The sequence below is a fragment of the Larimichthys crocea genome, chromosome II, assembly GCF_000972845.2.
Source record: "Larimichthys crocea isolate SSNF chromosome II, L_crocea_2.0, whole genome shotgun sequence".
NCBI classification, from domain to species: Eukaryota; Metazoa; Chordata; class Actinopteri; family Sciaenidae; genus Larimichthys; species Larimichthys crocea.
The window spans coordinates 2,735,033-2,747,379 of record NC_040012.1 but is presented as its reverse complement, the minus strand read 5'-3'; positions in this window follow the sequence as shown (position 1 = coordinate 2,747,379).

The following is a 12,347-nucleotide window of genomic DNA, read 5'->3' as shown; positions in this document are numbered from 1 at the left end:
GCAATGGCTGTTTTCAGTGATTTAAAGACTGCAGGCCGCGCTCGATTAGGGTCATTCATTTTGGGTAATGTAAATACAGTGATAGCGGGGTTGGTCATGTGAAGAAGGGGAATGTTTGCTGAGGTTATTGGTAATGGGAGTGTTACAGTGTGGTATTTTTTTTTTTTTTTAAATGGTGGTCAATGGGTTTTCCGTATATATAGATCGGCAGGATTATTATAGTGTAGCATTTTGAAATATAACCGTACATATACGAGGAGAAAATGCAGGTCACGTCTGCCACTTCTGTTTTATGACTTCAGCCAAGTTGTGCTGTAGTCCCTGGTGTGCACACAGAGTATCTGGGAATGAAACCTAGCAGTGTTAAAGTAAATTATACAAGCAATTACACCTTAGTTTTGCTTCCACTTCATGTATCTCCTCAGAGATTACACCTGAAATGTTTTAGAAGTAGTATATGAAGTATAATGTACAGGTTTTCACCCTAATCAAAGCATATTCATCTAGATCTATGCGCACTGATTCTTCTCATCTGTTCTTCTTTCAATCTTGCTTTGCCCCAAATGAAAACAAACATCAGCAGATTATCACGACGGCTGGAAAACACGAGCAGCTTGCACGCGCTCCTTTATCTCCGTTTCGCGTCATCGCCGAGAAAACAAAAGAGCGCTCAAAAAGCCCGTTCACACACACAAGACATCACACACACAGACACAGGAGAAGGCTGGATGTTCGCTTTACAGATGTGGAAGAGTTGTGATTTTCTTTTCCCACAGTGCTGCCAGATCTCTGTGAAGCTTCAAAATTACGTTTTTTACCACAATATTATTTAGTGCCAGCCCTTCTGTGATGCCACATGACGAGCTCGCACAGAGATTTTACTGCTCAGACTTTTTTTGATTGTTCAATCAGGTTTTTCTTGAAGTTATCAAGAGTGATCGACAAAAAAGCACGTCACACCATCCTATAGTCTCCTGTCATACAGTCATCTTGTACTTTACCATCAAGTTTTTAGAAAATATAACATTTACTCTAAATAGATAAAAAGTTTTCACAATATGTTTTACCAAATACAGATGTTTCATTTTAAAAATAAATAATAATTTTTCAAAATAAAACAGTACATTTAAATCTCTACCATGTGTCAATACCTGCAGATAGTCTAAATAATTTTTTAAGTGAATCGACGTTTCACTTCAACAGGTTCTTCCTTTAAAGTTCATATTCTTGTTGTTGTCTGGGATCATTTAACCTTGTCTAAATCTTTCCATCTCTTTCATAAAGATAGTTTATTGAATTTAATTCAGTTAATTTAATCGATGAGACTAAATGACTCATTTTATAAAGTGTGCTGCAACTGGATAAATCTATTTATACATTATATAATCATATTTTGTCAAATTATCTCGCCGTGTGTCATCACGTTGTTGGTTTGTTTGTTAACTTGTTACAGTTTCATTTGTTTCATACAAAATATCTCTCGACTGATAAATCCTGATAAAACATTCAGTTCAATTAAACTTTTTATTTTTTATTTTTATGTGTGTCAAACAAATCATCGTCATCCCGAGATGGTGCAGCTTGCCAGATAATTAAAATGTACTGCTACAAAACATTGTAGGATAATTAGGATGTGGATGTAATTTTTTTGCAGTGTGTGTGGGGTCTTAACTACAATAACAGACGATAGTTACCTTGTTGTGTGCGTGTGTGTGTGTGTGTGTGTGTGTGTGTGTGTTTTCCTCGTGTATGAATGTCAAACATTAAAGGAGAGTAAATAACCTCTGCATAGCAGGAGTAAACGTTCTGCAGGAATGTCTAAGACAACAACAGCCGCTGGCCGCGACTCGCTCCCCTCCCTCACTTATTAACTTCTTGGGTTGTTAGAAGTCAACCGCGGCGACCTCGCCGCTCTGAGCTGACCTTTGACCCCTGATAGCCGCTATGCTGTAATAGTCATTTTGCTGTTTTCAGGCTGGTTAGAGCACGTTTGAAGAGGATAGTGATAATGTGTTATCTGGCTAACACCCACACACACAAACACACACTCTGACCGCAGCTCCAGGTCACTGATCACACTCTCTTTAGGCCATGATACTTTCACTTTGCTCTCATTGGTTAACTTAGGTTCAGTGGGAATTTCTGTGTTTTCAAACTCCGGTTGATGATTTCAGTCCAATTCAGCAAAGTTTGAACAGGGCGCAGTCTCCGTGAGGGCGCACAAGCGCCCGAAAAACAAAAATAAACCTCGACAATTTTCTATACCGCTTATCAAGTTAGCAGGGGGCAGAACCGCAGCTGAGTTTGAACATAATAAACCACAAACCACTTCAAACCAAAGAAACAAATCTGACGCTGAGAAACGCCAGAAAAAAAAAGTTGGTGGACTTCCCCCAGAATAATACAATTAAGTCTGTTTGTTAGTTTCTGGTTATTTTCGTTCATCTTCTCCTCTTGTGTGCGATGCTGTTTATTCTGTGTTTGTTATCTAGATTCCTCTGAACTGAACTAACCTTAGAGTCCTGGAAACTTCATAACGTGGAACATTGATGACTAAACAATCAAAGTTAAAGTTTTAGAGATTAAAAAAAACTGTTTAACAGTCGAAACTCATCTTGTGGAGTGCACTTTAGATCAGATGTGACACAGTGCTGCAAAATTCCCATGTTTTGAGTCAAACATTGCTGAATTCTGATTGGTGCATGGTAGCACATACACACTTTCACTTCCCTTTAGTGACGATGTTCAGAGAATATGTTTTTTGTGTGAAAGAGAAACTCATGCAGGTCCTCCACATAGAAACTTGTCGGGCCTGTTGTCTGATTTTTCCTGTTTCTATGGAGCTTTCCTGTTGATTCACAGTTCTCAGAGTTATCTGATGGTCATAACTTTATTACACGGTTTCAGACTGTGACAGAAACTGTGTATTATCGTAGAATGTACTGTATAATCTGCTCTGCTCTGGTGCCATCCTCCCACGAGTCGTGGGACAGCGTTTCTTTCTTGACAAGAGGCTCTTTCGTATCACTTGACAAAGTATCAGCGTTTCTAGAAGTGTCAGATTTTGGCACTTACACTTAAAGCCCTTCCCTCGTAGCCCAGCTCAGTGGCAAGCAAGGGCTTTAGGCTAAATCGATGATGACTGTGCCAAGAGAGAGAATGAAAGGGGGAAATTTCAAACAGCTGTCCCTAAAAAATAAAAGGGAGGCAAACTTCATTCTGTGCAGAGGAGGGGACACAAATGGTGTTATTTTATATTCTCACTCGCAAAACTTGATCTGGATACTGTAAGAGGATCAACATCTCGAGCCAAGTGCTACTTCAGAGACAACTTTACATCCCAGTGATGAAAAAAGTTTGGTTTCAAAATAAGATGTGTGTGTCAAATAAAGAAAAACACCCTTTTCAAAATACATTTTTATACAGGAGGAGGTACGTTACAACTCCTGGAACATTAAACTACATGAGGGGCACTTACTGCTGTAAGTGTACTCTGTATATTTGGAGGGTACTTACTACATTTTCTCTGTTTTACTGCTTTGTTGTAGTGGATGCTGACATTTCAGTGTATTTTAAGTAGATTTTATGAGTTTTTCCACACAATTTCAACCACAACATAAGCATTTAAAAAAGGTCCACAAACAGGATAAATTTCTCTGTGGAATCCGAGGCTGTGAAGTGAAGCCAACACAGGAAGCGCCAAAAACTGCAGTTCCTCAAACGTCCACTTGAGGCTGGCTCCAGAAGTGAGTCAGTCTCCATAAGTCCCCATGTTTCACAGCAGAAATAAACATGTTTACAGCCTGGTACAAAAAACAGTTTTGGTCTCTGTAGCTAATTTCCCCGTTCATGACAACTGTACTGAGGGTGAATTTATATACAACTCACCTGTTCACATTATATTAAGGCTTAAAGTTATGTGTAATTAACAGTGTGACTGCTTTGACAGGTGGGTGCCAGGTTACAGGTGTCTTGTTGGAGCACCCAGGCTTCATTCAAGATCCATATCACTGCCCATTTTTAGATTGTTACGGATACTACATGATGGAATTATTTTATATAACCGTATTATCATTTTGTAATCATGCTTCCATTTCTATGTTGACTCTTAGCTTAGTGCCTTTTAAAATGCTTTTTGAACTTTACATGACACCATGTACCCTCTATGCAAAGCTTCACGGGAGGGAGTTGTGGCTTCACAGTTAAGATGCTTAACTGTCCTCAACTGCCACATGTAACTGACTCCCTCCATAACGAACTTTGCTATGACGTATATATCATGAATATGTAACTAACCAATGGAAAATGAACACATCCTATACGATCACACCCCTTTTTTTGGATGCATGGTAGGAACCAGAACGTTGGAAGACTGCTGGGAGACTCTCGAAGTCTGACAGCGAGTTGGTTTCCCTTTGCAAAGTGATTTGAGATCCTTGAGTCCGTTTCCATTTATTAATGATAATAGTGTCAACCCTGACACTACATCCATGTTTTATGGTGATTAATCTGAATCCTGTGTATTTGTGTGTGAGTGTCCGTGCTGTTTCTCCTCCCTACCTGGTGGTGGTGTGTCGAGCTGCAGGTAGAGGCAGGTGATTGGACAAGAGGCTGATGGCACCTTCTTTAAAATGGCCTGTGCATCACTGATACAAAACATCAGCCCTGGTAGCTGTAGAGGTAAGAAACTCTTTCCGTTAATGACAGGTAAGATGCCTGTTTTCTTTTGAGTTATTGATTAATATTATAGGTTGTTTGTTTGTTGTTTTGCCCCAATCTCTCCCAGATGGTGTTTTCCTACTCTGATTGATTAATTAATCAATTCTGTCTTGGACTCCATCTGCGGGAGAAGAAGCTCAAGTTTCCCCTATGCCAGGAAAAGCAGTGTGGGCTCATACATCAGGTCAAACTACATGTGTGAGCTCCTTTTAATAAATAAAGCTGCGTGGTAAAGACCTGAAACTGTTGCTTGATCTGATAAATACTGACTCACTGTGATGTTGCTGTTGTTGGATGGAAATCTTGTATATGTGTGTGTCACCGTGGGCTTACTGAGTAATGGGGCTCAAATTCTAGTGACAGCCAGGAAAGGTATGACTTTCAGCTGTCTGCGACTCCGATATGACTCAGCATCCAATGTCACGGCTCTTTAGATAAGGAACAAGTTGATGGAAATCAGATTTCTGCCACAGCCTTGAGAATCTCTGATTTGTTCTGAGATGGGGAAACCGTTGGCGATAAGTCCTGAACTTGCTCTGAACTTGTCCGAGTTTTGTAACATTGAGAAGAGTTTAAGTTTCAGGATTTGTGCCGTGTTCACATATTTTCAGCCAAGCCAACAAGTCAGAGCCCTTTAGATACAAACTGCTGTGCTACCCTGTAAACTAGCTGACAATGTTCTTCACTTCCTCTTGTTTTTTTATCCTTATGATGTGTAATACATGGAAATAACACCGAATAACAGTGAGTGGGAAGCCTCAAACTCTTGTTTCCTGTTACTTTAAGAAGTTTATAAAGTTCACGAATAATAATAATATCTTATTATTCTTATTCCAGGAAGAAATTTCTAACTTTAGTTGCCAAGCAAAAACTTCGCCATAATATAATCGGAAAATACTCCCAAATGAGAGCTTGGGATTGGCGTATTTTATATGTATCATTATTATTTTATACTTTCCAACATAAATGTTTAAGAGATTATAAAGTTTTATGGGTAAATTGTTATTTACCTATAAGTATAGTTTTTCCGTGGAGTTCCACAGGGTTCAATCCTAGGTCCCCTACTTTTTTATTTTTAAGTAAATGTTTTCTTCTTTCTCGATAATTTACTATGACGTATACTCACATTTTGTGCTCTAATATTGTTTAGACAAGTAAGTTCAACTGTAATTTCATTTGTATTTTCTCTATGAAGGAACCTCTCTTCAAAATTACTTACCTTTGCCGTTAGTTTTCTAAAAAAATGACATTTATATTCACAAAATACAGTGTTGTTCCCAGGCAATAACTGTACATACTGTATTACAATGTCTATTTAATCAAATATAGCTGAAAACCTCCACTACGTCTGACAGGGGAGGTGTAACCTCACAGGGAAGGTGCGCTCTGAACATTTTTGTGGTTATCTAGCTTATCTGTCCAGTAAATCTTTTATTTTCTGGGGGACTTCGCTTGCAAGTGTATAGACTTACATAGAGCAGCTCTCCTGTGTATTCAGCTTGCGGTTTCTCAGGAATATTCATGATCTAGCTTATTGTTATTTCCAGCAATAAAAAGCCCATGATGCAGTAGCCGAAATGAGCTAGCACTCTTTTTATTTAGTGCTACAGCTGGACGATGGTTACATCGTCTATTTTTTTATTTATTTTTTTTCAAATTGCCTCCTTGGTAATGACAGTAATTATCACAATCTGGGTCCTCAAACAAGGCGTTTTTGGCCAGCGTCGTCCATTTCATTCCCCAATCCAGAGCCTCATCATTAGGTCCTTTGGGAGGTGTAACTGGCAAGGCCACTGCAGAGCCAGGCTGTATGAGTGTGTGTTGTAAGTGTGTGTGTGTGTGTGTGAGAGAGTGTGAGTGAGAGCACAAAACCTTGGTCTGGGTCCCAGAGTGTGAACCAGAGAAGGCAGCCTGGAACAGTGCCAGGCGGTGAGATCTTATCGGCGGTGCCATGACCTCGTGTTGTGTTGAAATGTCTTTTCAGAACGTGTGTATTTAGTCTGTGTGTATCTGTGCATGTGTCTACGTGTGTGTGTGTGTGTGTGTGTGTGTGTGTGTGTGTGTGTGCGTGGAATAAGGGGGGATTTGCAAAATGTGGTTTTGAGCTGTGAGTGTTTGAGTTTTGGTGGATTATTTGATGGAGGAGAGCTCTTGAAGCAGCTGAGTGGAGTTTTGCAACCGTGATATGCATCTATGCTCATTACTGCACATTTAATATGAGTGTATCACCATTTTATATGATCCTATATGTATTCAGACATTCATGTGTACATGTGTGTATCTCTGCGGGTTATATGTGTGATGCAAGATATTAAAAAATAGATAGAAATGTGCTTATCACGAAGGAAATATTGTGCCAAAGATAGTCTGTATGCATCAGGAAATAAATACATAGATCACAGTAAATTATATTTGCATGTAGGAGGAAAGGAGATGTTAATTAAAAATGACAGTGTGCTGGTGCTGGTTCTTATTTATTATTAAAGGTCCACATGAACCGAAATAAATAAAGTCGGTCGATAAATTGTCCATAAATGCGATTAAACTAAAACTACACACATTCCACAGGAACATATCGATAACGTTCACATATCATGGACTAATTGTGACACCGTTGACGACGTTATGCATCACATACTGCACACGCATGCACTGTTGTGGGTACGATCAATCATCTACTAGCAGTGCTCAAACATGAGAAAACGTGACCTAATACATGGTCCAGTCTGATCTCCAGGAGAGGATTAATATAGACGGATGACCGCTAACACTGTTTTATTTATGTGTACTTATGATAATGGGATGCATGCATACGCAGTACTCTTTAGCCTTGTGCGCACCAGAAGCCCGACTGTTATCCAGCATGTAGCTCCTGTTGGTCTCTGGCCCCCGACACAGCAGGCTAATGGATCACTGTCAGTGTCTCTTGTAATTACTGAGGTATGACTGTGTCATTATAGAAATGCCGCCCCTCCTCCGCCATTCCATAGCCATTATATGCATGTGTGTGTGCTGTAAACTGTAAGTGTTTGCACATTTGTGCCAGCCAATACAATGTAAAGCTATCACTGGTGATATATTCAAGGTTTTTGGTTTGTTGGATGTGGATAACTGAAGATCCACCTGTGTCCTAGCCAGCATCTGTTCCACTACTTAAGCTTCTGTAACTCGGCAGGTTTGTTTTTATCAGACCTTCTGAAAAGTTGGACTTAACGCAACTCTGCACCCCAGGGCACAAGGAAGAGTGCCAGGCTCTGAAGCCGATCTGACATAGTGGTCAAACCGTGTAATGACAAGTGTAGAATTTAATCAGAAAACCATGAATGTAAAACTTCAGCTGACTAAAAGGTAAAAAAAAAATCTGTAGCTGCTGGTTTGAAGTATTTCTCACCCTGTTTTGTTTTGTTATATCCCCAATGTTGCTCAACATAAATATCTCTCCGTCATGACGGCATGGCAGGTGTGTCTGAATACAGGTGCATATCAGATCTGAACACCTTGTTGCTAATTTAAGAATAAAACATTGCACCATGGTTGTTAATTCATCTAAAGTCGACCCAGAATTGCAAAGTGAACTAATTTAAACAGCTGAATGATTTATTAGGTTTCTACAAATTGTAATCTTTTAGCATTTACTCCACATTAGCAGCCAAACGCTAATTGGATTTTGAGATTTTAAGTTAATTGATTTGATATTTCTTATTGAAACGCTCGTTCATCATCTCACACACGAGCTTTCACCTCGGACTGTTTGTTTTTGAGATGTTTTCTAACACAGTGTCTCACCTTTTTGTGCCGATGATTCAGCCGAGCTTTGGAAGAACTCCAGCTGACGGCCGCCTCATACTGTCTACGAGGGACGTGACGTGTGAAATAACTCCTTCGACATATGACAAAGATCGAAATAAAGAAAAACACATGCAGCCAAAGAAAATTGCCGTTCGACAGGTTTGGAAAACATTCCCGTCGCTGCACGAACACATGGCTGCAGTTTTAAACACACACCACGCTCTGCATCTCACTCCTCGTCCTCTCACACTCACTCACGCTAAGAGTTTCGCCTCAACGCAAACAGACTCCCCATAATTAATGAACATGAACCGACATTAAAGTGATTTATTGGGCTGTTTTTATTAAATCCTGATTAATGGCTCTGAATACTTGGAAGCACTTTGCATAAAAATATCAAGTGTATGAATATTTGCACAGAAATATCAGCCAATACAAAAGAAAACTGTTGTCACCAGACTCTCAGAAGCTCTATTGTCATCACACAAACACACAGCGAGTTCTGTTCTGGCTTCAGATGTTGCGTCACTAACATGTACTTTGCCACTGATGCTATTTCCGTCATGCTTGGCAGCGTTATTAGTTCTGCTGCCAGAGAGTTTGTTTTTTACTGTCTCCACTCCTGCACATGAGAGCGCAGTAAACATTTCTGGAAAAATCTCAATGAGAATCATGTTTGAAGGCCGACTGGAAGCATTAGTTGTGATCTTTGGATTTTAATACCGACAGTTTCCGAGAAATGAGTCGAGCGTCTGCCAGACCTGCTCAGTTTCTCATTTGCTGATCTCTGTTTTTATGTCGCTCAATCACTCGCTCTCATTCTGGAATCCTCTCCTCGTTTGTGTTCGTGTTCTCGTGCACGTCGTGTTTGTCTTTCCTCCGAGCGTTACGCGTTCTGATTTTATGGGATCCTTTTTTTATTTGTGTGATTATGTTTGAGCAGGTCGATGTAAATGTAATAACAGCAGGAATCAAAAGGGAAACTTGTACCAGCAGCAGATTCTTCCATCGTGGCTTCGTGTATTGTCGGACTTTCAGGAGGTTCTTTGTCTAAAAAAAATTCCAGTGGTATTAACTTTTATAGAGCAGCTGCTGGCCTGTCGGTTAGCAACTGCTCCTGTTGCTGCTCTTTTCATCGATTCTTCTTTTGTTTTGCATTTCTTCTTCTTCTTCTTTTTCTTTGCTTTTTTTTGTCTTTATTTTTATAGAAACATAAAAAAATATAACAAAACAAAACGTTAAGTCTCAATTCGGATAGCAGGTGGCTGAGCTTCTCGCCGAACGTTTGTTCAACGTAACGTTTGTTTTAAAGGAGAAGTCAACACTCGGCGTAACGTCGCTGGACGTGATTCTGTCTTAGATGAAGCGATGCTGGTGACTGTTCCATCGAGCACAGAGACGAATTAACGAGTTTAAATCAGACGACGAGAGAAACATGACGCCTATCGTCCTATGTGTGTGCTTCCTATCACAGTTTTTCCTTCCACTAAGCTGAATTGCATCTAAATATAAAAACACATTTACAACTTTGTATATTGTGGTCTTCACCACGACTGCTTCAGCTCCGGCAGCTGCTATTTTCACAATGCCGGTGGTCCCTTACCTTCTGCAACGTTTAGACCGTGATGAGTGGAACATTCGGGTACTCACAGTACACTTAATTTTCCCATAATTAACAGTGTGAGTAAGTATGGAAATATGCGAATTGAGACACAGCAGTAGTGTAAACAGAACAGTAGTCATACAGAGTTATCCTGATGGTCACTTCATGCACTAACGGCTCAGGAATTTCACAAAAACAATAGTTTTTTTTTCCGGTATTCCGAGAATACATAATACAAAAATAATTCCATACTTTCACAATATCTGTCCAGTCTTAGAGGCTCGGTCAGTAGCCGTGTTAAAGCTTTCTTAGTGGCTGCTAATAGTATCTTTAATACATATTTGTTTTGTACCAATAAATGAGCTGCACAATAGATTGGAGAGAAAGAAAAGTCAGGTCCGTCACCAAAGATGCTCGTATTACCTCCTACAGGTTCATGACACACTGCTTTTGTAAATGTTTTCATCTTGGTGAAACGTCTGTACGGTGCCACAGGATTTATGTTGTCTCAACAAAGATGAGGCAACACTTAGCTATATTTTATATTTCATCTTCTGACAGAAACACGCAGTAAACAGAATCACCAGATTACAAACCCTGTTACATGTGCATGACAACCGTGCTGGTTGTCATAGTAACACAAACAAACAGACTTTGGTAAAGCTGTTAAGATTTGTCACCGTAAAGCTCCGGACAAATGTTGATGCATCTGAGACGGACTCACCTGGTGGAGCTACTACACCCTCACTACACTGCTAAGATTAAACTGAAACACACACAAATGAATTCACTCTGATCATTATAATTATTCTGCTTAGGCTTGTTTTTCTAATTGGTTTTGTAAGTATAAATGTTCCATAAAGTAGTTTTGGTTCATTTATGCTCTGTGTATAAAACACAGTGTACAGTCTTTCTTTTTATTTCACCGAGCTCTCGCCAACCACTAAAACTCAGTCCCGCTCACTCTCTCCTTCAGCATCCTCTCTGGCCTTTCAGCCTCTGTCATTATGTCCATAGAAGCTGCTGAGCCCGGTTACATTGCCCAGTTGCCCAGTTCCAGCTGTGGCACGACACGGCTCCACTTTTCCAGTGGTCAAAAAACGCCTGTGTTACAAACACTGACACTCCTCCGGTGCCCTGAGCTCACAGTCTGGGCAACTGACAGAGACACCATCAACATCAACATGATTTGAAACGTCTTATTTTATAGTAGAAAAGTGGCACAATGGGACTTTAAACCTTCAGTTAATCCCAAAAATTCAAACAGCAAATCACCAAATCACGAGATGCAGGGTTCTGATTGGTTGCCAAGATATTTTCATATACTCAACCTTTATTCGCCCTAACTTGAAAACAACTTACCACTATTCTTATTTTCTTGCTTAAAACTTCTCCTGAGACGTCGGCCTTAATCCGAACAACTGCTGGAGTGATTAAACGGCAGACAGCGGATCCTCGGCGAGGACGCAAACACTGACAAACGTGGGAAACACAGACAGCCAACACGACAACAGTTTTCTTAAAGCTTGCAGCTACACCGTAATGAATTACACTGCATTATTGCAGTGTGTGGTGAGCCATTAGCAGCTCTTGTAAGTGTCTGATAATCCCATTTTTATCTTTATGTGGCCTGGAAAGGTGTGCCGAACAAGCGTGCTCTAATTAATTGCGTACAGTTCCAGCAGACGCAGTCTTCTGCTGTTCTTACCACAGAGAGCGGCTGCAGACAGGAAATACCGAGGTCAGGAGTCCAAATTCCAGACTCAGCTTTCTTTGACAAGCCACCAAAACGTCTGTGAGACGCTCAGATTATTAAAGTTTCCTCGTTTTATTCATTAATTTGATCATTTGTTCATTTGATCTTCGCCTAAATGTGACTTGACACAAATTCCAACGTTCTTCTGAGGTCGTGAGGTCACTTGAAGGTTTTTACTCATCACGATTCATCGTTTTTGATGATGATCGAGCGGTTTTAGTCGAGTTTGTCAGCAGGAAGTGACTCGGCGATCTGCAACACAAACTGCCTCAAATGGCGTCCGGTCATCAGAGCAGAACATCTTACACCAAAGTCAACAATCCATCACGGAGGCTCCAATAATAATCCTTTCTTTCTCCACCTACGTGAGTCCCGACTGACCCCAGTGCACCGCTGTGAACAAACATGTTTTCCTCTGTAACTTTTTGCCCTATCAATATTGCTTTCCTCACATATAAAACAACACACCAGTATGTCACA